Raw genomic sequence first — 5,586 nt, forward strand, 5'->3', positions numbered from 1 at the left:
CAGACCTGGGAGGTGGGAAAGCCTTGCGGAGGAGCTCACACGCTGTCCTGGATGTCACAAGGAGCCATGCGAGGGCGTGTGCCAGGCTCCACTAGAGGTGCTGATTTCTCTCCAGTTCTCACTGTCCTGTCAGGTCGGTGACAGTAGCCCAATTTGACAGAACAGAGAAATCGAGACTCCCAGAGATCACGGCTGTCTAGGTAGAGGCAGAGGCCAAATGTGGCTGGTCTCTGACCCTGGAAGTCCCCTAGGGACACATCTTACTCCCTGGGGGTTGGGCTATGAGGCGGGGGCAGTGAACAGATCACCAGGCCAGATGCTAAGTTCAAGTCCCGCCCCTCTGCTCCTTAGCTCGTGACCTCGGGGAAGGTGCTCTGCTCCCTGAATGGTGCCTCCCACATGCAGACACCTCGCCCTGGCAGGGCAGCTGCCTGGAGTGGCCGAGAAGTGGGCACAAAGGGGCTTGGGCAATGGATGCACGGAAAAACGGGAACAGCCTGGTGACAGCATGATTCTGATCATCACCGTCCGTCCGTGTGGCTTCCTGGGGGGAGGATGGGCGGCAGCTGCCGGGGCAGGCAGAGCTGGAGGAAGAAGCATCCTCATTGTGGCGTCACAGCCCTGCCACCCTCCCCAGCGGACCCGCACTGTCCCCCACCATTTCCTCCCAATGCAATCAGCGCTTTAATTAAAATCAGTTCATCAGACTCTGGAGGCACAGCCAACAAAGGAAGCAGAAAGAGCAATTACCTTCTGGAGGCCGTGCCTGGAGCTGTGGAAGTTTCCTATGAAGAGAAGCAAGTGGGGGTGGCCAGCAAGACGGAGCTGGGGGCTTGGGGAGCGGGAGACACTTTCCCCTCTGTGTGGAAGAGACTCGGGCAGCCGTGCATGGGTTTCTGACTAAGCATTCTGCACCCCAGCTCCCTGTGGAGGACGGAGATGCTGGGGGGGGCGGGCTGCTGTCTTCCCCCGTCAGTGAAAGAAGTGGGGCTGGATTTGAGATGCCTCTCTGTTTTGTCTACTTGGGAAGCTGGGGACTGACTTTGGTTAAAATTGCCCCTGGGCTGGACCACCTTGTCTGTCCTTCTCTCTGCTCCTCCAGCCCATCCTTGAAGGCCACAGAGCTGGCCCAGACCCCTCCACCCTCCCGCATCCCACCCCAGGTCCGCAGATGAGCTCTGGCCAGAAACAGAACACAAGGCACTTATACAACTTGAAATTTTCTAGCAACCCCATTAAAGCAGGCAAAAAGAAACAGGTGAAATCGACCTTAATCATACGTTTTATTTGGCCCACTATATCCAAAACAGTGTCACTTCAACAGGCAATCGATATTGAAAATCATTACTTTTTGTACACTAAGTCTCCAAAATCCTGTGTGTATTTTATACTTATGTCTCAGTTCAGACTTGCCATATTTCTTTTTCTTTCTCTTTTCTTTTTGAGTATAGTTGACACACAATGTTACGTTAGTTTCAGGTGTACAACATGGTGATTCAACAAGTCTACACCACAAGTGTAACTGCCCTATGTCACCTCACAACGCTATTACATCATTGACTATGTTCCCTATGCTGTGCCTTTCATTCCTGTGACTTATTCATTCCCTAACTGGAAGCCTGCATCTCCCAGCCCTCCTCACCCATTTTTCCCATCCCCCCATCCCTGGCAGCCATCAGTTTGTTCTCTGTGTTTATAGGTCTGATTCTGCTCTTTGTTTCTTCACTTGTTTTGATTTTTAGATCCCACATATAAGTGAAATCATATGGTCTTTGTCTTTTGCTGTCTGACTTATTTCACTTAACAGAATACTCTCTAAGTCCATCCAGGTTATCACAAATGGCAAGGCCTCATTCTTTTTTATGGCTGAGTAATATCCCACTTTATATATATACCACATCTTCTTTATCTGTTCATCTATTGATGGACACTTGGGTTGCTTCCATATCTTGGCTCTTGTAAATTATGCTGCAATAAACATAAGGGGGCATATATCTTTTTGAATTAGTGTTCTCATTTTCTTTGAATAAATATCCAATAGTGGAATTACTGGATTGTACGGTATTTCTGTTTTTAATTTTTTTTTGAGGACGCTCCATACTGTTTTCCACAGTGGATGCACCAATTTGCATTCCACCAACAGTGCACGAGGTTCCCTTCTCTCCACATCCTCCCTAACAATTGTTATTCCTTGTCTTTTTGTTTCTAGCCATTCTGACAGGTGTAAAGTGATATTTCACTGTGGGTTTGATTTGCATTTCCCTGATGATTAGTGATATTGAGCATGTTTTCATGTGTCTGTTGGTTACTTGTATGTCTCCTTTGGAAAGGTGTCTTCAGGTCCTCTGCCCATTTTTAATCAGATTAGTTTGTTAGCATTGAGTTGTATAAGTTCTTTATATATTCTGGATATTATCCTCTTATCAGATATATCAATTACAAATACCTTCTCCCATTCAGTAGGTTGCCTTTTTATTTTGTTGATAGTTTCCTTCACTGTGCAGAGGCTTTTTATTTTGAAGTAGTCCCAAGAGTTTATTTTTGTTCTTATTTCCCCAATCTTGGGAGACATATTTAGAAAAATGTTGCTATAACTGATAGCAGAGAAATTACTATGTTCTCTTCTAGGAGTTTTCTGGTTTCAGGACTCACATTTAGGTCTTTAATCTGTTTTGAATTTATTTTTGTATATGGTATAAGTAGTCCAGTTCCTTTCTTTTGCATGTAGCTGTCCAGTTTTCCCAACACCACTTATTGAAGAGACTGTGTTTTCCCCATTGTATATTCTTGCCTCTTTTGTTGAAGATTAATTGGCCCCATAATTTCGGGTTTATTTCTTGGCTCACCATTCTATTCCACTGATCTCTGTTTCTATTTCTGTGCCAGACCATACTGTTTTGATTATGATACCTGGAATTGTGATGTCTCCAGATTTTTTCTTCTTTCTCAAGATTGCTTTGCCTATTTGGGGTCTTTCGTGGTTCCCTAGAAATTTTAGTATTATTTGTTCTCGTTCTGTGAAAAAATGCTGTTGGTATTTTGATAGGGATTGATTAAATCTGTAGATTGCTTTGGTTAGTATAGACATTTTAACAATATTCATTCTTCCAATCCATGAGCATGGGATATTCGTCCATTTGTTTATGTCCTCTTCAGTTTCTTTCATCAGTGTTTTGTAGTTTTCAGAGTACAGGTGTTTCACCTCTTTGGTTAAGTTAATTCCTAGGTATTTTATCCATTTTGGTGCAATTGTAAATGAGATTGCTTTCTTAATTTCTCTTTCTACTATTTTGTTATTAGTGTATAGAAACACAACTGATTTCTGGGTATTAATTGTGTGTCCTGCAACTTTACTAAATTCATTTATTATTTCTGATAGTTTTTTGGGGCAGTCTTTAGGGTTTTTTATGTACTATTTCACCTGCAAATAAGGCCAGTTTAACTTCTTCCTTATCTTACTTTTCTTGTCTGATTGCTGTGCTGACTGGCCATATTTCAATTGCTCAATGGCCTCATGTGGCCAGCAGCTATTGTATTGGATGGTGCAGGTCTGTACTGCATTAATATTGGGTGATAGTCATCTTCATTTATCAACTGGGTACATCTCCCACCTGTGGAACTAGGACCCAGTGAGGATGTATTCACCCTCCAGAGAGCCTGGCACAGTGCCTAGCTCTTGGTAGGAGCTTCATCATTGTTTTGGAGTGAATCAATGATTCATTATGAGGGAGGGTCTCTCTGCCCATAATATGAAATGGTGCTAGGTGATATGGGCATGGCAATGGCCCAGGAATCCTGCCCCCAAGTTCCCTTTTCTTGCCCACGCCATGGGAGCCCCGAACCAAAGAGGAAACAGTGAATCCAACAGGTCAAGTTCCAGCATCTGGCATTCACTCATTTTAAATATCAGCCCTGATGTGTGTTCACCAGCAAAGGAAAGCAGGTAAGTCCAGGGGGTGGGTGTGGGGGCTAGAGAGAGACATTCCACTTCCTATAGCCCCCTACTTAATTTCATCCATTCGTTTATTCAACCATAAATGCTGATTAGCTCATTAGTTTGTCCATTTAGGAAATGTTCCCAGCGTACTTCATTTAAGCTGGGCATTTGCTAGGTGCTGGTGCGTTTCACGAATAAACAAGAAACCATCCTATCTCTTGCTCTGTAATCCTCTGGTGAACTTGTTCTAGCAGAACCAGTGTTTAAACTAGAATAAACAAGCAAATGAGCAACCCTTGTATAAAACTGACACCTTCCCTTTCCCCCCTCCCTTTTTTTTTAAGTTTTACTTATTTAAGTGATCTCTACACCCACCGTGGGGCTGGAACTCACAACCCTGAGATCAAAAGTCACGTGTTTCTCCTACTGAGCCAGCCAGGTGCCGCATGTGGACTTTAACTAACCTTCCTTTTCTCCTTCCATCGATAGCACACCTACCATGTGCCAGGTACAGTGCTAGGCCCTCTTTCCACCATCTCATTCAATCTTCCATTTTTAGGGATGAATAAACTCTGGGTCAGAAAAGGTTAGGTAGCTCGCCTGATGGCTTCCAGCTAGCAAGTGGCAGAGCCGAGACGCAAACCTGACCCTTCTGCCTCTCTAAATGGGGGGCTTTGGACCCTACTGCAGCTCCTTGTCATTGCTGTTGAAGTTCTGCTCCATGCCTTCCAGACGCACAGGGCCCCACACACAGCAGGTGCTCCAGAAATGCCAAGTGAATGGATGAACGAGATACTTGTTGAGTTAAAGAATGAATGAATGAGTTCTTCATTACTTTGGGATGATTTGTTTTTGCACTGGCCTGACTAAAATATAGGTTCCTGATGGGTAGGAACCATAGCACAGAAGGCATGTGGGCTCTGCAGTCAGCCGGATCTGGGTTCAAATCCGGCTTGGCCCACATTTGCTGTGCAACCTGAGCAAGTCTCTCAACCTCTCTGAGGCTATGTTTTCTGAGGTTTGGAAGCAATATATGCGAGATTCTATGCCTAGCATAGTGTAGGTGCTCAGAAAACACCTGTTAAATGGAATGGCACTGAATCTCAATTTGATAACAGAGTCTTGGGGAGGACTGGGGAAGAGAAGAGTTAATTTTGATTAGGTGGAAGATGAGCTGGCATCAGAATCATTCGGGAAACATGTCCAATCCCGACTGCATGCCCCCCTTCCAGAGAATGAGATTCAGGAGGAATCCGCCTGATGAGCCAGACACTGGTAGGCAAGTGATCACCCTGGAACATTCGAATGGTCAGAGGAAATGTGTCTTGCAGCAAAGGTTGCAGAGGAAGGAGAGTGAGCCAGGCCTTGAAGGACAGCAGGACCTCCACCACTGCCCTGGATTTTCTCTGCCCGCTAAAGGACGGGTGGGTCCTGGGCCATCTCTGCTCCTGTGATGGGCCTTGAATAATTGATTAAGTCGCTCAGTGAGAAGCTCATGAATTCTTAAACCCTTTTAAGGGCCTCCCAGGAAGGGATGGCATCCCCTCCAGGGTCTCTGTGGCCCTGTGCTCTCTCTATCTAGGTTCTGGATAAAGCGACCCCCCTGCTGTGGCCTTCAGGTCGACAGCCTTTTAAGGAATGGAATGTTT

This window comes from Halichoerus grypus, chromosome 8, assembly GCF_964656455.1.
Source record: "Halichoerus grypus chromosome 8, mHalGry1.hap1.1, whole genome shotgun sequence".
Taxonomy (NCBI): domain Eukaryota; kingdom Metazoa; phylum Chordata; class Mammalia; order Carnivora; family Phocidae; genus Halichoerus; species Halichoerus grypus.